This window comes from Colletes gigas, unplaced genomic scaffold (assembly GCF_013123115.1).
Source record: "Colletes gigas isolate AHSC1104 unplaced genomic scaffold, ASM1312311v1 Colletes_gigas_Sc00016, whole genome shotgun sequence".
NCBI classification, from domain to species: domain Eukaryota; kingdom Metazoa; phylum Arthropoda; class Insecta; order Hymenoptera; family Colletidae; genus Colletes; species Colletes gigas.
In genome coordinates, this window is record NW_025106645.1 from 5,540,184 (window position 1) to 5,564,398 (window position 24,215).

At 39.5% G+C, this 24,215-nt stretch overlaps 2 protein-coding genes across 4 annotated transcripts in view; both read left to right on the forward strand.

Moving 5' to 3' along the window:
- Positions 1–24,215, forward strand: part of LOC122400283 (serine/threonine-protein kinase 25-like) — a 186,159-nt gene that overhangs the window by 23,472 nt on the left and 138,472 nt on the right. The window lies entirely within an intron of this gene.
- The window catches only part of LOC122400280, a 249,626-nt gene continuing 241,382 nt past the window's right edge, over positions 15,972–24,215 (forward strand). The window contains exon 1 of the mRNA XM_043401650.1: positions 15,972–16,092. The gene's annotated coding sequence lies outside the window, so the exon portion shown is untranslated. The remainder of the gene's footprint in view (positions 16,093–24,215) is intronic.

Here is a 24,215-nt window from a genome sequence, read left to right on the forward strand (position 1 = left end):
CTCAACCTCGTTCGTTTCTTTTCGGCTTAAAGTTCCCCTTTATTAATTTTATGCGCATTACAAAACCGTTCGCCGTTTTAAAGCGTCGCGGCGAAGTTTGGAGAGGGATTTACTCGGGAGGAATAAAATATCGCGCCGCCGGTCGTATAAATTCAGAATGATCCGGGACACTTTTTTCCATCGTATCCCAAAGCGACGAGACGTTACGAACGGTTCACAGGATATACGAGGAACGAAGGTCCTTGCCCTAGGACACGCGCCCCGCAGACGGTCGATGCCCAGGGTAACAACCGAAGAAATACGTACGTATTCCACGTCGGAGGGTGGCTACCCTTCTACAGTTTGCGTCGAGACAATCGAAATCCCATTTATTTTTTGCTCGGGCCATTAACCAGTTATAATTAGCACGAAATGTTCACCACGCGCCTGTTCTTTCAAGTTCATCGTATTTGCGATCCAAAGAAGTGATCGACAAAATATAGATTTGAATAAAATTGGCTCGTATTTTGATTAATAAATAATATTTTTTTTTTTTTAAAGAATTATTGTACTGTACTGTTCTTGATCTATAGAATACAGATAATTCTTATAGCATCTTTCAATTCTGAGTATAGATTTTATTTGTGACTTTATATTCCGTCTCACATATGAACTTTTCTATATTCATCGGTTAGTTAAATTAATATCAAAAGATCCATAACTATTTAATGTCTGAAACGTCTTTTTTTTTATATAAAGTAACGATCACTGTTTCTTGTTGCTCGAGATTATCGAACACTTTAGAACCAGTTGTCGAACAGCATTTTCAAGGAATTTTCTAAAAGAATTCGGCTGTTTCTTTTGCAGCAATAATAATCATAATGGTGGTCCACCGAGAATAACACGGTTCCTTCTGGACTGTCGAGATTGCAATTTGAGAATCGATGTTGGGAAATGTCGAAAATACACGCCCCGACGTAAATACGTTATGATCCGCGGCGGAAGTGCGCCAGCTTCTAGATTCGATTTTCCCCCGTAATAAAATCCATTTCGAAACGATAGCTTCCAGGACAAATTAAGGATTAACGTACAATCTCATGCTCAATTTCCCGCGTCGCGTACGAGTTCGTCGACTCGTCGTCGCGACGCGCGCGGACCGTTTTTGTACGGGAGGAATTGCATTCGGTTTTCGACAACGGCACGTCGAACGATACTAATTAACGATCGAGAGCCCCGCGAAAATACGAAGGTCTTCTAATTAAGGCCGACGAGATAATACCGATAAGTCTGAATGGTTCGATGTACGTCTCACTGAAGCGGCGACTTTGAATGATGAGATAAAGCGATAGGACGGAATTAGAGGGTGGACGCCTTTAATTAAGACCATCCCTGATCAAATGGTTTTGGAAGACGGATCAATGTGACCCAAGTCAAGGGCAAACGTCAGACTAGGTTTCAGACGGGGTTGATCCGTCATTTGAATAAATTCTAACAAGAATCATCGTTTGATCTCGGTTGTTCACTGGTGGACAAAATAATAAGGTACTTTGACATAATTTACTGAACAGTAAAATAAATCGTTCAATCGTTGTTTATGAAAAAAAATAAATATTTTAAGTAAGTTCTTCTTTGCATCATTATTTGCACTGTTTTAATAGATACATCAACGTCACAATTCGTCATAATTTTGTTCGCCAGCGTGTTCGTCGATACTTCGGTAAGTGACAACGCGTTTCGTTTTATTGGATTCCTTTCGGTTCCCAGATTGAAACTAATTGAACCGAAATTGTTGAACACGGCGGAAACGAGTAAAATTGCACCTTGATATCCAATAAGCCCGTTTCTTAGTGGCGCATTTTCGCAATCAAAGGGAGCCGTGGAGTTCGATTTGTTCAATTACGTTTCCGTTCAGGCTAACGTGTCCCTCAAAGGGGATATTAAATTTGTTCCGGGCACTAGCTCCTTTTCGTCGGCGCACACCTTCGCTTTCTTTTTACGGTTGTTTCGTTTACTACCACTTTGGGGGTGTCCCCTTATTCGCGACGTAATTTATCTCGACGATAAAAGTTTCCAAGGCTATTGATCCCGGAATGATGCGTAGACGCTTTTACATAGCTGGCGAACCAACATCGACGCCATTAACCGTGAGTGCATCGGGCAGTTATAGCTCAGCTGATCGTGAAACTGCTTGCAAGCTAATGAAAGATTATGCGTTCTCATCGTAATGCTGTAAATGCATTACAGTTTTCAAGCGACGTCATTGTTATCCCATTCGCGAAACTTGGACCGTGATAAACGTGTCCTTGCTAATAAATCAGCGCGATAAAGATTCAACAGCACGATAATTTAACGGGTAGTCTAGAATAGACTATAGGAAGATTTTTTTATTTTGAATTTTATCTGTGAAAGACATTTTCATTTCTAATGTTGTTTTTTGGGTCACGAATTGTTGCTGGTTTATTGGCATCATCCGAAGAAGGTGTCCAATTCACATCACCATTTTTTGAAATTTATCGACCATTGAATTTCGATCGCGATAAAGTGATATTTTCAGGTGTTGTGTGTAGCGTAGTTCCGTCTTGTTGAAAATAAACATTGGTTATGTCGATTCCATTTAATTTCAGCCATAAATAATCAGTGATCGTTTCATTATAACGTGCACCATTCGCTGTAACTGCAGCTTTGTTCTAAGTGCTTTGTGCGAGAAATTGCAATGTTTTTGGGCCGTTCAAGGCGCTTTGTACCGACGGATTCTCGCAGGATTGGATTTTCCGATGTCGTTATCGCGGGCAGAGTTTCGAATCCAAATATTCATAATAGGAAGGGATCGAATAGTGATCGGAATTCCCCAATAATCCAATATTACACGAATCTTGTCGAATACCGAAGTTCCGTCGTATAATCGGTTACTTAAAATTCGCTGAACATTCCAGACGACGAAATTGATGAATATTTAGCGGTAAATGTCTACATCCGTCCCGCCGGGCGTTCAGATCTTTGGATCATCCGACGTGTAAGGGACGCGGGGCAATTTTTCTACGAATACTTTGGGACGACAGGGCTGGATTTTTCGTTCGTGAGCTTTTGGTGCTTTCTCCACGTCGCGCTTCGTTTCGCTGATAACCAGACCAATCTTTCGTCGAATCGCCTCGAGAAGCGAGTATCTCCGGTTCGCAGCGGTAACTGCAGATTAATGACTAACTGCAGCGAACTCGAGGCAAGGACGAATCGCTTCTGTACCTACGGCGATTCACGCTGCCAGTTCGCGTTCCCGTCGAGCGTCGAATATCATGCGTGTTCTTTTTCGAATCGAAACCAGGAACCGCCGCGGGAACCTTACAGAAATCCACGGCACGACGAAGCACCTTCTATTGAACGTTATTTATAGAACCGACCGAGGAAGACGCGAAAGAAAAAGAATTTTATTCGCCAGCGTTCGTCTTTGAGACGTCTTAATCCCTCCCCCCTTGCAGTCACGCGAGTGGACACTTAAGTAATACATTTTAACGGGCAGTGCCTCCTTTTACAAACTTATATAGCTAAAATAGAATAAAAAATAGTAAAATATTGGGTTCGACGAGAGGTTGGTACGGTTCTCAACATGTAAATATAACAGAAAGTAATTCTTTTATAATATGAGATACCTTTATTTAATAATGAATTTTGCAGAGAAGGAAACAGATGATACAAAATTTTTATTTTATACAGGGTGTTCGGCCACCCCTTGAAAAAATTTTATTGGAGGATTCTAGAGGCCAAAATAAGACGAAAATCAGGAATACCAATTTGATGATGGAGGCTTCGCTAAAAAGTTATTAACAATTAAATTCAAAAATTTCAAATCGTTCTGGAAAAATTATTTTCGGTTGCAGGAGTCAATTAGAATCATTTTTGGTCAATAGACATACCCCCGAATTTCTACCCATTTATGAGAAAAAAATTCGAGAAAGTGTAAAATTCGACAAAATTAAAAAATTTCCAATCGTTCTAAAAAAATTATTTTCGGTTGCAGGGGCCAATTACAATCATTTTTAGTCAATAGACATACCCCCGAATTCCTACCCACATTTGTGAAAAAAATTCGAGAAAGTGTAAAATTCGACAAAATTAAAAAATTTCCAATCGTTCTGGAAAAATTATTTTTGGTTTGTGGGGTAAATTATAATCATTTTTGGTGAATAGACGTACCCCCGAAATCTTGCGCATTTTCGAGAAAAAAATTCAGTACAAGCGGAATTTTAAACGTCAATAACTTTTTAACAAAGTCTCTATCAACAAATTGATATTCTTGATTTTCGTCTTATTTTGGTCTCTAGAATCTCCCATTAAAATTTTTCCCAGAGGTAGCTGAACACCCTGTATAATTAATCTCTCTTGTTTCCTTTTTAATTTCGTTTGTAAAATTATGCCAAAATTCTAAGACAAATTCAATCTTGAAACCTTTTTGTTACTATTTATATTACCTATTGATTAACCATGGACTTTTAATTATTTAATTAATTAGTTACTACAATAATATATATTTAATTAAGGCAACCAAGAAAAAGATAACACGCGTATAATGAACCAATGATTACCAATTATAATAGTATTCCTCGTATGCTTCGTCGTGATCTTTCTCGGTAAATTGTCGAGCAAAGAAATGTCACTGGTGAAATTTTTATTGAGAATTCTCGAGTCGGGGGATTTTTAATTGAAACCGACTGGTCGATACTTCATTGGACGAAGTCAAGCTCCAATTAGTACTGTTACGCGGGTCGAACAATATGAAAACCGAAATCAGTGTTTCGACAAAGCAAATTGTATTATTAAATTGTTCCGTGTAACAGGGTGTCCCGAAGTTCCGTTCACTGTGCAGTTTTCCGACGGGCGATTCCGCTTGTTAGTTTATGTACACCGTCAGAGCGTTTCTGTTCTCCGCGTTTTTGGCCGGCTCTGTCGCGCAATTAATATTTTAATCATGCGCACCCGGAAAAATACGGCTGGGCTGTTTATGCGTTCTGCGAATTGCATTCTACGCGCTCGACCATTAAAATTCATGGAGGCCTCGGCAATGTATATCACCAACGAACATTTGTTTTTCTTGTTCGATTTCCCGATGTGGGGGCCTCTGCGATTAAATGTTTTTAAATTGGTATCGGAAAGAGTTCAACTCCGTGTGCTTAGCATACTTAACCTCGACCTTACAGTAACTCTTAGGAATTAATGCAATAATTAGCATTATAAATTAAAAATTTAATTAAAATCAGATAAACACTTTTTAAAAATACCAACTTTATTGAACATTCAAGCGACGATAGTATACTTTAAAAAACTAGGTTTTTAAAATTAGATATGGTTGTATTTTAAGTAAGCATATCAATAGTTTTACACTCTGTTAAAAAATTATTTATTTTCCGTCGTATTTTACGTTTCAGTTTCCACTTTAGTTGTTACGTAGCCTACAAATAACTAAGGCTACCATAACTTCCAAAATATTAAACACTTTTGTATGAAAAAAATTGTGGATATTCTTCAAACATAGTTCTAAATACGTTAAGATGTAACACAAAAATATTTCACTGTTTTTCTGGAAAATTCCAAATACTAACAAATTGTGTTTCGGCGTTGAATAGCCCCCTAATAGGGATTACGGATCTTTCGACTCTGTAAGAGGGCAGGGCATCATCGCGAGCGTGGAAAAAACCCGTGACTCCTTGAACCCCCAAAAAACCCCGAAACCTGTTTCTTGCAATTAACGATCCCGCTCTATTAAATTTCTTGTTGTTTCCCAGCGTTGTTCCGGTTCTAATTGCCGGCTGACCTTTTCGCGCGACGCTTCTTTGCTCCCCAGGCTCTCGGTGAAACAAAGCTAAGACTGGATTGGAAAGGTTTCGCGACACAGTTGCTGCGTTAAAGTACGTGCTTACCTTAAAACGTACGTCAAACAGGGCCACCGTTCGCGAGTTACTGGAAGCAGCGCGCGATTCAGGAGGAGACGAAGCGTTTCAAAGGACCGGATAATGACTCGTGTAAAAAAAATACCAGCCAGAACGGTGCTCTTATTATCAGATATTACTTTGTCTTTTGACAAATATTTGTTTCCCGTATCGCGATGAGTAATACGAACGAAAGTCTCGCGAAGCAAAGTCGGGATCCAGCGTTCGTGAAATTGACAAACTCGAGCTGGGATCCTTGAACGTTCTCTCGCCGCCGAAGTCCACGAAAATACCCCGTCGTTACGACTCTGTTTTACACGCATAACTCGTAGTTTCACCGTGGCATTTCTTGTTTCCTTTTCCTCCGATCTCCGTCTTCGGCGGGAACAGAATTGTTCCATGCGTTCTCTGCTGATTCACCGTGGTCCGAGCCGAAAGATGGAAACAGTGGAGAGTCTAGTCTCGATGGCGACTACTCCAGACGCGGCGGGGTATGGTCGAGGATTTGGCACGGGTCTTCCCGCGAAGGCGATTTACTCCCAAAGATCAACCGTCGATGTCTTGTTCGATGGTCCAGCCCCGAACGTTGATTTAGAGCATCTCGTTATCGCGGCGTGAAACGAGAACGAAAGCTCTTTAACCTGTTCTCGCCGAGCCTCTGGCTATTTGGAACGAATTCGTTTTCCTCGGGGACACCAGACCTCCATTTTTCTGTCCTCGTGAAATTAAAAAAAATGCAATAAGTCGAGTCGTGATGCATTTGTTTTCACCGTAACGTTTCGAGTTGACGAGCATTACTGCTATCTACTATGGCTTGACGCTAACCGTGGAATAATTTCGAAGGTGGACAAATTTTTCAACAAAATTGAAATATTTCAAATCGTTCTGGAAAAATTATTTCTGGCTACATGGGTCAATTACAATCATTTTTTATGAATACGTATACCCCCGAAATTCTACCCACTTTCGAGAAAAAATTCTTTACCGAAAATATACCGTGTGGCTGGAAATGTTTCTATAACTTTTTAAGGAAGCCTCCATCAACAAATTAGTATCCTTGATTTTCGTCTTATTTTGGCCTCTACAATCTCTCATTAAAATTTTTCCTGAGAGTATTCGAATGCCATAAATATTGTTACATTTTTATTTGTTAATATTTTGTACCACCACCGTTGGCATTGATTACTTCTCTCAGACGATGTTCCACACTGTGTACTCAGTTTCCGACCGAGTTGTCGAAGCGTCAGGACGTGTCGGGAGCTTAGAGAATCCGCTAATGTAAACGTAAACACAGAGATAGAGTGTGAAAGCGAGTGAAAAAGTGTGTGAGTAAACATATCAATATTCTCCTTAAGGAGCAAAGTGAAGGATAGAATTCTTACTGAAGTGCCTCTATCCAAACTCATAAATCGTTAAAAAGTGCAACATCCTACATTAAAAAATTCACTCTATATTATTTGACGTTATTTTATTCTCATATTTCAAGTATCCTTACAATGTTTCAACATAGACAGCGAAATACTTCAGGTATCAATCCGAAAGGTGATTATATTTGACTATATTATGACGGAGAATTGGAATCGAATTTATGGCAGCGACAACAGGGTTTTACTAGACCCCTGTGTGTGTGCATAGACGGTTAAACAAATAGCTTTGGCAGTTTTTAATGGGTTCTTGTCGAGGGCGGTAATCTCCGCGCTGCATTCTAGCCGCGAACTCGTTCACGGTTCTCCCATCGCGGCGAACGTTAATTAACGTTAATTAATTTTACATGCTTAAAACGCGACTCGGTCGTACCGTCGGATAGGGACATCGGGACGAAGCGCTCTTTACACACGAGAACGCGATTTTTCAATTGGCTGGTGAACGTTAATCAGAACTTTCTGGGACATGGTGCACTTCCGTCGGACTCTTTGTCATAATTAAGGGGGTTGGCGAGCCTCGGTAGTTTAAATATCCACCCTTCTATAACGTTTTTTTTTTTTAAATCGAAGAACCGTAATCGTTTGAAATTTATATAATTTCTTATTTTCTGTTCCATGAATGTCTCGTCGAAACTTCATTGATGATAGGATTTTCTACTATAGAATTGGAAAAATGAATTCCCAAGTTCAGATGTGGAGAGGAATAAATTTGGGTAGGATCTGAAATTCAATAATAAGCACTGAAACCAATTCTAGGTTACGTAGTTTGCAATAGCCTGAAATCAAAATTTCAGTCTTACAGAAAATTGTACAGTTTTCACTTGGCAGTGAACGTGTTATGGAACGTTAATGGGGAGTTACAATTTAATTAAACAACTACAAGAGAGCTAGTGCCCCTCTCGAAACCATTTAACTTCATCTGAAATATTACCCACTATTTGAAACTTTTTGTGTGTTTATCATTTGGTCCACTGATGTATGTAACATAGGCTGTTTCACACGCGATAGCCTGGAGCTGGGGCATGAGTCACACACTCACGGCAAAAGCAGATCATTACAGCGTTGCAGAACCGGCTGTCAATCCTCGTAACAAAGCATCGAGACTTGCATGATGCAACCGTGTACGTATGTATGACAAAACTCGACGTTACGTTCTGAACGTTCATCCGTGTTGTCGGTACTCCTCGTTCTCTTGTCAGAGAAAATCTGGTCGACGTGCGAGACGCGGTGACGTCATTCGTTGGCCATCCGTTTTGCACGATCCTTTTCGAGAGTCCTTCCGAGAACGTCTTGATCCTAAATTATCGCGTTCTCGTGATCGTTTCTTGCGTGTCACGATCGTCGGGATGCCCTGCTCCGTTCCACCGAAAGATGAGTAATCGGCCTCAGCTACTGCTCCCGTGGGAGGAATAGCAAATCGCGTTGGAGGCTACACAATGTTCGGGGCACGGACACCCGTTAGATAGGTTTTCCTACGCGATCGTTGGTCGACGACGCGATGAATTTTCATGGGGTTCCCATGAAGTTGGTTTACTTTCTGGTGCCACGGCGTTCCTGAACCGAGACGTTCGCAGAGGTTGATAAGTCGATTTAAGGTTGGACTTTTAATGCGAGGGCGGAAGGTAAGTAGAATTCTTTAACGCCAAGGGGACTTGGAGTGAATTATTTCGGAGTTACGAGCGTAGATCAGGAATGAGTACGCCTTTATCACTAAACCTGCCACGATCGGTCGAATTACTGTTTTTAACATTTCGTTTAGAATTTATAACGTGCAATGTTATTTTAGCGTCATTTCATTTCACGATTTTTCAATATTCACTTCTATTCTTATTGTTTATCTTCTGATACTTTATTTTCATATTTTTCTGAGAAAAATATGTAATCTGTCTGAGTGATACATATTTTTGTCTAAACTTACTAAGTAGAATGCTTAGTATTTTTTATTTATTGAAAAGTCCCATGATTTTTCGGTAAAAAATTTTCAAAGAATGTTTACGTGTCCGTCTACTTTACTAGAAGACCCGCTTAAAATGGAAAAAAGGTTACGAAAACGCGAAGGAGAAAAATTAATGTTTCATGTTGTTCCATAAATCTCGGTGCACTGAATCCATCGCAAGTGCTCGCTTTGTACATTCTCGTTATGCGTTCTTTCGAGCATCACAAAGCCAGATTGCATCTCCGGATAATCGATATGTTTACTACTCACTCTTTCACAGATTCACTGTACTTTGAATAATATTGCCACCAAACGAGCTCTCGTTGATCTCTTTCAATAATTGTATCTCCCTTATCTGTTTCAGGTAAGATGCAACGATAATTGGAAAGGAAATTATACCATTAGCACGAGATTACGTAAGTGATTTTGCAGTCTTTAAGAAACGATTGTATTCGTTATCGCGTTCCTGTTTTCGAGACAAAGATGTTCGTAGTCTTGAAAAAGTGTACGCGACTTTACAGACCGGACCTATTTTTTATCTCATCGGTTTCTGGACGAGGAGCTTCGGTTCTTGGTTAACTGGCACAGAAACCGCGATGAGAATAAAACTAACGAGATCGTAGTGTCGAAGGGGAAGCTCCGACGTCTAAGTACGGAGCAGACACACCCTTGGTGCATATCGCACGCTCTATAAACCTCGTAACCCTTATTGCGAGCGAATAATCCGATCTCTGCTCATAGACGTCCCGAGAGAATGTCGCGAAACACTGCAACGCCCATTTTTTTTCAAGGATCGATCGAACCGCCACATTTCGTGAATAAGATAGTTTGCATCAGATTGGTGCATACGAAATGTTTTATTTTGTGCATTTCCTGATATACCATACTAAATCTTACGAATTTTAAAATTTCATCCCTAGAAATTCTAAATAGATTTTACCCGGGAAACATCAAAGACAAAAACAAACCATGGTCCCTTTGAGAGATTACTATTATTATATTACTGCACTCTCACCCATATATTCCTTTATCAGATGCGGTGATGTTAGAAAAGAAAAAGAAAGAAATTTCGTCTGATGTCTTGAAAATGTTGCCCGACTAGATAGCACAAATAGTTAACTGAATTCAGAATAAGAATATAAATTAAACAGTATTTTGTATATGAAAACTCTTTTATACCCCCTGATTGACTCGCCATTTTGATTTTAAATTCTCTATATTGTAAATTGTATCGTAATCAAAGGGCGCCTGGGTATTTCGATAAACCTTTTCGAGAGTTCGAACCAACTGAATCGTTGTTTGCGATTCGGATAATTGACCAACCGAGGATTAAATGGACTCCTTTAATGTCTCGAAACGCTTAATCCTTTGAAAATTGGACGAAATAATGTTTCCCCTTTTGATCGAAGAAATCTGGCAGAATTCCAAGGAAATTTCATCGTAGTCGCGTCACGTCTCCTTCGTAATTATAGCGGGTTGCGATGGCGGGAAGGGCTCGGCCAATAAAGGTCGTCGTATTTATACGAACGCGGGTATAAATTATTGGTCATACGCGGAACGTCTTTTCCGGTAACTCTTACCAGTCACCGTTGCAACGTTTTCCCACGTCCGCCTGCCAACCGGTCGGCAACGGATTTATTGCTTTTCGCAAAGGCGCGTAAGTGGCCGAAATTACACGATACGCGAGAGATTCGTCGCGTCGTCGCTCGTCCTCGACACGATCGATCTTCCGCTCGTTCGTTTCGCTTCCGTCGCACAGTGCGACGAATCGCGATTGCAAGTTATTGGAAAAGATTAGGAACGATAGGAAACGCGTCTCCAAATTGATTTTTTAAAGCTAAATGATCGTGATACCTGTCCAAAGTTTACCATTCCGTGAGTTTGTTTCATGAGGCAACTAGACCTGATGTATTGACTATAAATGAACGTTGTTTCAATCTCAATTTGTAAGATATTTTTATGTTCCACGTCATGTATGTTCTCGTGAAGTACGTATTTTATGATGTAACCAAAAGACATTTCATTATTTTATAAGAAAATCCTGTTAAAATACCTTCGGTTTACGTAGATCTAGAAAATGCAATTGACGCGTGATGTTTTGCAATACAGGATTGTATTCGATGATTCATTTCTTATGAAATGAAACTAATTTTAGGTGCCTCGAATTGTCGATACTTAAAATATTTAACTATTTGTCACGGACCAGCAGTCTAGCTGAAAACGTGTGAATTTAATCTGTTTTTTTTTTGTTAATCGAACAGCATATTTTAAGCGATTTATAAAGAACTGAATGTAAAATATAACTATATGCACTGAAGAATTAAATAAGGATAGCAAGTACAAAGGAACAATTCGTTATAAGGTATATTAATGCATAAAACACATCTATTATAAAATAATTAAATGTCTTTCCGTTATGCTTTACGAGAACATATGTGACGTAGAATGCAAAAGTATTTTATCATAGTGAATGCATTGGGGCTAGTTGCATCATACAACAGACCCCACAGAATGGCCATCTTTGGACAGTTATCGTTCCAAACCATTTCCAACAACTTGTAAATTAAAAGATTTTGCAACAATCGCGAAAAATGACTTTCGTCCAGATTGACGATCCGTCACGCCGCGCGTCGCCAAGTTCCTTGCCTCCTTCGAGCGCCACAACGTCCTTCAGCCCGCTCGAGAACCGGTTTCTCTTCTTCGGGCTCGTGCACCAAAACTTGTCTCGATCGTAGCCCGTAACCGTTGGCCATCCCCTCGAAATCCTGCCAGCGAAACTTATTTTTCGCTGACTCGAGCGAACTGGACCGCCTTCATCCCCGAGTTTTGTACTCCGCCGATCGAAGATCCGTTTCAGACCAAAAGGGAAGATGAATATTCATGTTTTCGAAGCTCGCGTTCTGTATCGCGCGCCAGGGGTGTTTTACGGTAAACAGTGATTCGGCCCGTTAATCCCGAAGATGGTCCCGCTTTCCCCCGTAGCTAAGCCGGAATTACTTTCCTCTTAATCGTAGATAGATTAAATGAATTAGCTTTCGCGAAATCGGTCGAGAGTCCCCTTTCCGTATTTTATCTGAGGCCCCCCCTAGCGAATCAATCTCGATGATGGAGAACGTTCTCGCTGTGCATTAACGAATCGCTACTCCCGATTCTATTGATCAACTTTTTATCGCTTCATCGCGCAACCTCTCACGGTCTCTTCCGACGGGGTTCTCGTTTTCTTAAGGAAATAGCGCCCAGCGTCGACGACCGAATTCGTTTCTCTCTCCTTAGCCCTCTATCTCGCGACAGATTCTAATTTATCTTCCTCGTTGCTCGCGACACAATAGAAAAAAGTTCCCTTTAGCGTCTGGGCGGGGCTGGTTTTATTCCGATCTGCAGATCCCGTGGAAAACTGTCGCCGATTTTCTCGCGGGAAAGTTTCGATCGCGGATGCTAACGTTCTGCGACTCGTTGCCCGAGAGGCAAGGGGCTGCTTTTAATTTCTTTCGTAAGATAGTCAAATATTGCCGGGCATTCATAAAGATTTGGAAACGGCGAACCCAGCGATCCGATTTAAAATTCAAATTCGTCCTCACGGAAGTCGAGTATTTCAGCGTGGACATTCCGGGAGATACTTTTACCCCATCCCTTGTTCGTCGAAGAAGAATCGAGAAAATATTAGCCTGTCTACCAGCTTCGTCTCGTCCGTTTTATTTAATAAAGACAAAATTAAAGTCCCCCCCTTCCTCCGGCGGTCGATGCGATATTTCCACTTGGCTTTGTTCGGTTTATTCGAGTTTTATCGAATCGTCGCACGGAGGACGCAGGAGGGGTCGGTTCCCGAAGTCTGCAGGGGCAACTTTGGCTCTCCATATTCGATTTATCCGTCCGAGGATCCGAAAGATTCCGTGGGTGCTGAACCCTAATTTTCTTTTTTCGTGTCGACGTCGCGACCTTCGGGGCCACGGTACATTGCCCTCGTCTTCTTTCCCCTACCAGAGTTCCATTCTTCTGCAGAAAAAGATAGGAGAGCTCCCTGGGCATCGAAACTTTTAATATTCAGTTTCATGCTACGTTCGTTTCCCTTTTGTCTAATTTATATTCACGATCGCGTTATCGAGCATCTCGGTTAATGAATAATTAATACCGTGCGTACAGGCGTTAATATTTTAATTCCAGATCGTATATGTAACGTGTTCGTCTCTGTCGAACGCTACGTGTCGAGTACACTGAATCTCTTTGTTTCGAATGCTCGTAATAGATGATTCATATCCCTCCATTAATGCCTCGAAGATTAAATATTAATCCATTCCGCGAATCTGTTCGCGTCGGCGTTTCCCGAGTTTCCAATTATAGTTCGAAAGAGGAACGAACTAAACACTCGAGACAATCACCTCGTCTAGGAATCAGTAACAATCCCGAAATCCCAATTTATCTCCGCCGCCGCCGCCGTCGCCACGTCCTTCGTAATGGAGTGCGTCGGCCTTCCTAGGTTCTGAAATCCCTCCAGAACTCGTCCATCTTACGTTTGTATCAGGAGCTCTACGATCCGTCCTTGTAATCTTCAAGAAAGATAAAAAGTATTTCAAAAGACAAGAATTTTTACTTTGGTTAATTTACCAAATTTATTACTACGTCATTAAATAATAATAGGGGTGCTTACAAGATAACTATCGCAGTCATAGAGTTTCATTTTAAAAAAGAATGCAGTTGCATCGGTGCATCTAAAAAATGCAATTGCACTTAAAAAAAAAAATAGAATTTTATAATTTTGATCACGCTATTTGGTCCAGTTTTCTAATTTCTACAAAAGAGTAGGAATACACTTATGCCCTATATCTAACTGTTTAAAAGTTATAGCACTTTAAAGTATACTATTTAAATTATTTCACCTAAAATATGCCATAACTCTTGAACTATTAGGTTTATGACATAAGTACTATAATACTATTTTGTAGAGCTTAAAAAACCAAATCGAACAGTGCTATCGCAGTCATAGAGTTTCATTTTTAAAAAGAATGCAGTTGCATCGGTGCATCTAGGAAATGCAATTGCACTTTTAAGAAAAATAGAATTTAACAATTTTGATTGCGCTATCCGGTGCAGTTTTTTAATCTTTACGAAAGAGTTGGAATACATTTGTGTCTTATAGCTAACTGTTTAAAAGTTATAGCACTTTAAAGTATGCTATTTAAATAATTTCAACTAAAATTGCCATAACTCTTGAACTATTAGGTTTATGACATAAGTACTGTAATACTATTTTGTAGAGCTTAAAAAATCCAATCGGACAGTGCTATCGCAGTCATAGAGTTTAATTTTAAGAAAGGAATGCAGTTGCATCGGTGCATCTAGGAACTGCAATTGCACCTTTAAGAAAAATAGAATTTTATAATTTTGATCACGCTATTTGGTCCAGTTTTCTAATTTCTACAAAAGAGTAGGAATACACTTATGCCCTATATCTAACTGTTTAAAAGTTATAGCACTTTAAAGTATACTATTTAAATTATTTCACCTAAAATATGCCATAACTCTTGAACTATTAGTTTTATGGCATATGTAACGTAATACTATTTTGTAGAGCTTGAAAAACTAGAGCGAATAGTGCTACCACAGTCATAGAGTTTCTGTTTAAAAAAGGAATGCAGTTGCATCGATGCATCTAGGAAATGCAATTGCAGTTTTAAGAAAAATAGAATTTTATTATTTTGATTACGCTATCCGGTGCAGTTTTCTAATCTCTACAAAAGAGTATTAACACACTTATACCCTATACCGAACATTTTAAGAGTTACAGCACTTTATTGTTTATTAAATTGTTTCACTGCAAAGTGTTATACATCTCTCGAACTATTAGATGGAACTATTAGCTTTAGGGCAAAAGTAACTCGATACTTGTTTGTAGAGTGAAAACGATGCAAATTTATTATGGAACATGAATAAATTTCACTTTATAATGTATTTTAGGGTTACAAAACACATATGATTTGGAAATTGAGCACGTAATTTTACCAAAATAAGTTTCTGGTATTGTAATATAAAACTCAGCACTAATATACATGACGATCTAATATTAAATTTAACAATACATCATGCGAATAGTCGAGAGATTATACAGAACTTATAACAGCACCAAATTAATTATTTATATCTTAAAAAGTGTTAAATATCTACATCTAATATTTTAGATATGTACCAAAAAGATCATTATAATTCTTCAAAAGTACATTAAAATCGTAGTCGTGGAGTTCACGTCCTTCCCAGAGACAACCCTAAATTCCAATTTTCTCTCCTTTGTGCCCGGCGACCTTCGAATCGGGGTACATCGGCCCCTGACACCCCCGGATTCCTCTCTCCGCGCTCGTCATATTCCTAAACTCTTCCACCCTTCCGTGCGAGAGAAAGACGGGGTTAGAGTTTTTGCCAGGCGAAGTAATTCCACCAGCAGACACCCCCTCCAGTTTGTCGGGCGCGTGGCGATACACGCAACCCCTCTCCGCGTGGTTTTCGAGCCACCAGCGGTGGGGGTGGATCGCTCAGGCGGTACGGGGGTTGCGACGACACTGCGGGGAGAGAGAACCACTGGCTGGTCGGCTAGCCGGATGGTTCGTCGGCTGGTTGGTTGGCTGGCTGGCAAGGGGTTGTGTCGTGGCGCCGCCGTTGTCGTTCCTATGCGAATTCGTTTCCCGTAAGGGAGCTTTCAGTCGACGCGCGACTGTCCCCGAAGACGTGTATACGTGCACCCCGTTACGGGAACACTGCACCCTCCGTGGAGCGTAACCTTCGTCTGTGCTTTCGTCGGGGGTGCGTGCTCGGTGCGTGAACAACTGGGGCGGATTTGTCCTGACAGGTAATTTGTGATTTCTAACGTTTGGTTCCTTATTTATAATTCTCAAGTAGTCGCGACTATTTGACGATATTTAAGTTCGAGAAGTTCAAGGTCCGTCGACGAAGTTGGAGGCAAGTGGATGATTAAGAATCGAGAAAAGCTGTGTGAAATAGAAAAAGTTGTTAGATCGCGGGGAACGTTTTGCGTCGGAACGAAAGAACGTGTCCTCGTTTTATTATTCCCGGCTCACCCTCGCCCTATCATGCGACGACTTTCGCCGGTTCGCCAGCCAAATCTGGCAAGAGCGTAAAAGATAGTGATGGCATTACGGTTTATACCCTTGAGTCATCGATGCCATACACTGTTTCGACTCGATAGATTTCATACGAAACCACGCATTTTTCGCCAGTTCGATCGAAACGGTCCTAACAAAGCATCGCGAACCGCCTCGCGCGATATCGACCGCGGGCACGAATGTTTCCCGTGGCTCGCATCATTTGCCTTAATTGCAATCGATAATACAGCGGCGCGAACTTTCTTCGCCCGGTATATTTTTAGATTCACGGGTCGCGAAACCCGTGGAAACACGGATTTCACGGAAGTCTGCCTCACGATTTTTTAATACACGAACGCCTCTACAAATAGGGACATTTGTTTTAAGAATCGTTAATACATAATTATAGTCGCGTTAAATTAGTGAAAGTTCGACGTGCTAAATAAAATTAAATTCGCCTTTAAATATTTAATTTTAACACGTTCGCGGACAGTAAAAATTTTAATGAGCTGCAATAATGGATGGGTGATTTATTCTTTAGTCATTATATTAAAATGCATAGAAATTTAAAAAAATAGAAACTATGCAGAATTGAATGCATGGTAATATGGCTTATGAATTTGAATGTTTTAGCATTCATGTTCGCGAACCTGTTAAGAAACGAATATGATATTATTACGAAGAGTATAACAGTCAGGAGTTTACTATATTTACGTTTAGTGTATTTAAAGAATTTGACATCAAAAGCAGGAATAATAAAGTAGAGAAGCAAAGTAGTAACGAAGAATACAGTGCATAAATAGAGAATGATTGCACGTGTAAATAAATTGAGCTAATTATTTAGAATAGCAAAGAAAGTCCACGTTATTACATAAATTATTAGAAATAGTACACGAGTGCATTATTGCATCAACGTTTGAAATGTCAGTTCTGAAATTGCGAATTCGCATTGCACGCGTTGCAATCAACCAGTCTCAGGAGAGAAAGGGCAGACATTCGACCATCAATTGTTTAAAAAAATAGTCGATCTACATATTTCCAGAGAATGGTGAAACAGGTGATTCGAAATTAAGTCGTAATTGTGATCACTTCTATCGATTGACAGACCCAATTTATAGTTCGAAAAATGTAGAAATTTATATTTTTAAAATCAGTAGGAATAGTAGGAGTTGTTAGACATTTCCGAAATACGTTACGAGAAATTTAATTTGTTAGGAAACTATTTTTCTATGTGAAAAAATAGGATTAAAATAAATCATTCAGAAAATTTGTTATTTGTTAACAACGAGAAATTGTATTATTTATTTGATTAAAAAGTGGATTGATTCGACTCATCGCCTTTGATATTTATCTTAATACTGTATTGGCGTGATATTGATTGAGATAACAGCCTTGAAGAAATTATCTATCGACATAGGAACATAAAATTTTATTCGTTGAATTGACGTTTTATCGTATTCTATTTTCAGCACTCCTTTTTACATCCATTACTTTTCCATCATTAAAATCAAAATTGTGATTTAATACTCTCTTTCACATTTCGTTGAAAGATTTTGATGTTATCGAAATAATTGTAAAGCCTCTTTGAATCCTCAGTTTTTAGGCAATTTTACACCGATTGTTCATTTTTAAAATAAACATTTATGGGGAGACTTTTAAGCATGAGGGTTTTAAATATATTCCACAAGTAAATTATACACAATACACTTATGGATTGTTAACGATTTTCACAGGATTTCTATTTTCACTTGCATCTCGTTACAGTGATAGAATATATTGGATATTATAATTGGTCTGTTTAGCATACTTTAAATTGCTAATTTTCTAGAAAAATGTTTCATTATTTATACGTTTGGAGAACGTTCTGAAATTGTTGGAAAACATATTTCTTCGGCCAATTAGACGTAAAAATATGCAGTGGTTATTTGTTATATATATACACGTACCACTGGTCCAAATAGAACGTTCCAATCTATTTTCTCAGAAATTAATAGAGACATCGACTAAATAACATTTACTGAAACTTTAAAATTTACCAGTTCTGTTATAAAATCGAATAATTTTTTATTTATTTTTTCGCCTAAAAACACATACAAAAATGTATTTTTCATCTTTTGTTATTTTACTGGCAATTGTCAGTTTTCATGATGGAAGGTATTTTGTTAAAGGAGACACGAATTTTTTTCTTCAAATTCAAATAGGAGATACTTGGAGCAGGTACTCGAATACTTCGATTATCGAACAAACATGGACATTTTAATTATTGATACAATGATTAATAAGCAGGACAGATTTGTTTGAAAATATTTATTATTTACGTATGTATGTACTTACGTACAAGTCATATTTGCCCGAATTTTCATGTGAATCTTTAAATCGTCATAACTTCTAAACGGATTGAAGGATTTTAATGTTTGAAAAGGCAAAAGACGCGTATTTTGGTGGAGAATATGTAGAAATTCTAACAATATTGAAGAAGTTGTTCCTTGACCCCGTAAAGTGAGAACAACCCCATAAAAATGGTCCAATTTTCAAACGGCCATAACTCCTACAATAACGAATATATTTCAATAAAATTTTAGGGGGAAGTAGAGCTTATAGGTACCTACAAAAAAGTACTAAACAATTTTTTCGTAGCGCGTCAAATAAATTTATTAAAAAGGAAAAACGAATTTTTAAGAAAAATCGACAGGGGGCAGGTGCCTAAATTTTTCAGCGAAAAAAAAAATTTCAAATCGTTCTTAAAAAATTATTTTCGATTGCAGAGTTCAATTGCAATCATTTTTGGTCAATAGACATACCTCCGAAATCCTATTCAGTTTTGAGAAAAAAATTCGTGTAGGTGGATAAATTTTATTAATAATTTTGTTAATAACTATTTAACGAAGCTTCAATCAACAAATTGGTATTCTTGATTTTCGTCTTATTTTGGCCTCTAGAATCCCCCATTAAAATTTTTCCCAGGGGTCCTCGAACACCCTGTATATCTAGCACTGTACAGTTCACTAATAATTTTGGAGTTCAGTCTCTGTACCCGAAGGGATTGTGTAGCTCGGATATATTCGAGTAGCTTATTTGCATCTTCCGAGTAGTTGGAGTGCTCACCCGTCATCTAAAGTCTCCGGTATAAGCGTTATTACACGGATCTCCGTGAACTCGAGCACGAACGGAGGCAACCAGACGTCTTTCGACGCTAAAAATCATCGGGAAAGCACGATCGTTAGGGAACGGGGAGATATCGAGCGTATTTATAGATTCGTAACGAGTCGTTGCAGGAGCAGCGTTCTCGGGACGAGGATCAACGGGGTTGGACACGAAAGACCGGGAACCGTTTCATGTCCCGTAAGAGATGGAAGCCAACGCGCTAGCCGCTGGTCTACCTGACGGTACCAATTTCCAACTTGTTGACGATCGTCGCGTGACGCCCGGTTTCTCTGTTGCCCACAGCGATGTAAGCCGGTGGACGAGTCGGACGGTTCGGTTCGTTCGTGCGAATCTCGATTTCGTTGCGTCGGGGCGACATCGTGGAAGATGGGACCGGTCACGAGACGTCTCCCGATACGGTGAACAATCAGCATCTCGGTGAACGCTTCGTCGGTTTCGATCGTTCGATAATTTTGTCGCGACTAAAATAATTCTCGAGCAAAACACGAGACTAAAAAGTACATGTTACGCAATTTTATCGAGGATTTATGCAGGATGATTCGTAAATGCATATCCATATTTCAGGGGGTGGATCTGTGAATATATGAGTCAGTTATTACGAAAGTGGTTCAGGTCACGAAACTAACAAAATAGAAATTTTATGTTACGTCGAATCGACTATATTTCATTAAATAAGCAATAAAATAAAGTTTTCATTTTCATTATTGTATGCTGCATCTTTGTTTTTTGCTCTCTCGAAAATATTTGAAAAAAGTTGGATAGACGAAGTAACCGAAAACTTACGTGTGTTTCTTAACAAATTTTAGAAGATTAGAAATCTTTATTTCACGTGTATCTAAAATACACTCGGGTCATTTCTGAGCCACGCTTACAAGTTTCTTAGTTGTCAGAGAATGGATGTATGGTGATCATGTTGTTCAAAGGAAAATGAAGGGCAGATCTATTAGTTAGGTTTTTGGATTCGAATTAGTATAAAACAGATTCCAAGTAATAAATAACGAAAACGGATCTGATCTGAATTATTTTTTAGTAGAATTTTAAAAAGATGAAACAAAAATCCCAACAGTGGCTGGAAGTATTATTATAAACCTGTATTATTAATTTACTATTATAACAGTTTAAAGAAGAAGAAGGTGGAAACAATTGCACATCGAACGATCAAAATAATAAATGAATACATTACTACAGTCGCTGATAAATCATATTCTCCCCATTGCCGTTATTCTCATTTGTCCTTTTGTATCGCCATAGACCCCCGGGTAACCTCCCATATTTGTCCCATTTTTATTTATCGAATATTTTCGTCGCGTGTACTCGTCACTGACAAATCAATCCGTTCTATCTGTCTCGCCAGGAACAAATTCTGCTCCCGCTATGCGCCGTCGGGAAGGAAATTCGTTTCGTCCAGATGTCCTCGGTCGAAATTGATATCGGGGATGATTTAGTTCCTACCGGCGAGCAGCGGGGAAAAAACAACGCTGTATCCGCGCTCGCGAACAAAGCGGACGGAATTGGCTCGATAGAAAGTGCTTCTAGCTGAATTCGATGGAACGTAAGAATTTGTACGTGACGTCCTCAGCAAAGACAGAAAGTCCCGACATAGTGGCTCCCGCTGTGATCCGTTCCTCTCCAACGGGGGTGTCCTCTACGCCGGTGAAGATTTACGGCGTCCACGGGGACGAACTTCGCGATAATACTCGTGAAACGTTGCAACGCGATCCTCCGAGGGTTGGTTTTTCTTTCGAGGGGTCGAAAACGCACGTCCCCGAGTAAACAAAAGAACGATGGCTGGGCGATAAGAAATGTCGTACAGTAAAAATTGTTTGCCGTTCTCGAGCCTTTTTCAACTCTCGCTTCCTGGGGAACTAACGTCTCTTCTGCGATTGTTGCATCCAGGAGAACCACGCGACAGTGTACTCGTTTATAGCGTTGTCTTTTTATCGCCGTCGAAGCGATATATTTCAGGCTCGCGGTTTTGACCAGCGTCGTTGAGAAATTCGCGTTGTTGGAGAATTTATCGTTTGGATCCGGAAGCTGGTCGCTAACGAAAGCACGGCAATGTATCCGCGCGTTCCATGCGCCACGCTTAGAATATTTACACGCGTTTAATACGCCCGCGGGTTATTTTACGGGAATCGTAAAGCGCGATAAAACCGTCGCTCGACGAGTTATCGCAACCGACTATAATTCACGGGTCCCGTCTAATGTTTATAAGCGCCGGGCACAACGCCTAAATCTGTTACGAAAGCTTGTAACGAGAAACTGGTCGTCGTTGTTCGGACTCTGTCGACTCGCGTGCGCGTTTGCTGGATCGAAGCGAAACGAATTTTCGAACTGGCGAGCAAATCGATTCGCATCGTGTCGGTTAGCGGATTGTTACTCCACCTACGATCGATTACGGAAATATTTGGACAACGATGAAAGTTAATTTCGATACTCTGTATTTACAAAATGTGCACAATGGTCAATTTGAAAAGGGTGTTTGTAGACAATATAAACGCGAAAGCTTTTTACCTGCAATCGTTCGGAAACAAAAAGCTACGCGTTTCTATGTTACAAAAATGTGGTGTTATTAAATGGTTTAGTTTTGATACAAAAATTAAGTTTATATATGATGGTTGTAAATACTCGAATTTAATCAATAATTATTACACACATGTAAGGAAGGGTGCCAATCAAATCATGAAATATTAATTTTAATTTAGCAAGTTTGAAAATAAAATCAACACTGATAGTTCTAAAAAAATATAATAGATTAAAAATTGATATCATGGTATATTTAGAAACTAAAAGGATCGAAAAAATAAAATTCTAGACTAAAATACCCCTTTAACTTATTTGTACCAAAGAAATTAAAATACATCAGAATACATCAGAAATTACGAATGGGTCATTTTAACCATTTTGGTAGTTCTAGTGTTAAAGGGCCAATCACTGCACTGTCTACCGCCTGGACAGGTAAAAATAACTGCCCAATTTCGACCTACACGTTGTGCAGGCCAGAACCTGTGCAGTCGGCTTTAGAATTCTTTTTCATAATCGAGAAATTGCGATCATAGAAGGGATAGAGCGAGAGAGAGACGTCCATGCAACTCGAGCACGTATCCGGTGTTTAAATTACGTCTCGACAGACGTTCTTATAGACACGAGGATTTTATTTCCTTCGTCCGGTTTCCTGCTAAGGATCGAAACCGACGCAATGCTCACCGGCGCGATGATCGCCGAGTAAATTGATCGAAGCGGCATTAAATCATCCGGAGACGCGTTAATGTCGCGGGCACCAGAAGCAATTTTCTCGCGTGATTCATAATGTCGTCCGTGGCGGGTAATTCATGCGGCTGTTATCTGATTTTTCTGAAAGCCGCCACGTGCGTGCAGACCACCCTGGATTGGTATTTTCCGTGCGTGGAAAGCTTTCTTGACCATTAGATGCACGCGAGCCGCTAATTCGTGTCTGGCAATCGAGCTGCAATTGTCTGGAAATGGACGTTCCACCGTTCTCTCGAATCTCTCTTGCCCATTGTTCGCAGCGTAACACCGTCGAATTAGTATCGTAGCAACAGTTTCACGGAAAGATATTAAATCGTTGCATAGGAAATGACCGATTTGACGTAACATTTTTTTCATAATTTGGTAATTTACGCTTACGATTGGTACATACGCTGACTTAAGGGGTAATTCTCGTGTAACAGGCTTAAAATTAAAGTTACCTTTTTAATTTTTTCCCTAAAGTATCAAAGATTCCATTGCACTAGACTTTCAGGAACACGAATCCTCTTAAACTATACGAAAATATTTTTTTAGTACATTTCTTATTATTTCTTATTAAATAGTAGCTGTCTTTTAATCCTATCAACAACAAAAATTTGTATACTATGTTTATAAGAATTTTGTATACACTATTAACCATTTAAATCACGCTGACACAAATTTTTTAATGAAAGATTCTAGAGGCCAAAATGAGACGAAAATCAAGAATACCAATTTGTTACTTGAAGCTTCGTTAAGAAGATATTAATGTTTAAAGTTCCGCCTGTAGAACAGCTGCGTACGCGCGATAGTGGTTCTACAGGTGCAACTTCAAACTTTAATAACTTTTTAACGAAGCCTCCATCAACAAATTGGTATTCTTGATTTTCGTCTTATTTTAGCCTCCAGAATCTTCCATTAAAATTTTTCCCAGGGTTGGCCTAACACCTCGCGACTGCTTATTTTCACATTCAACACTTTTCCACGTGAATTAACATCGAATAAAATTACAGCATGGCATAAATTTACAGTACAATTCTCTTATAGTTAAATATAATACGTTATCTTTGAAGAAACATATTTTTAACGTGCAACGAAGAAATAAAATCTGTTCGAATTCATCGGTTTCAGTTAAGGGAAAGTAAGTTGATAATTTTGCCAACTTCTTCGTGTTTCCCGTGGTTGTCCATATGTAATCGAACGGAACGCCGCGCGTGGAACGTTTTTATATCGAAATCCAGCGAAGTGTCGCTTCGTTTCAAGTTGTTTGTCGGAACTTTTACCTCCCTTCGGGGAAAGAATCGCTTTCACGAAGTTGCACGGCGCGAAGAAAAAGGAAGGAGCATATTTGCGAGCGAGCGATTCGCTCGTAAAAGTTGCTCCCGGCTCGCGAAACGGCGTCGTCTGGCACGATGCACCGTGATCGATTGCAGGGACGTGCATTCGGTATTTTTAG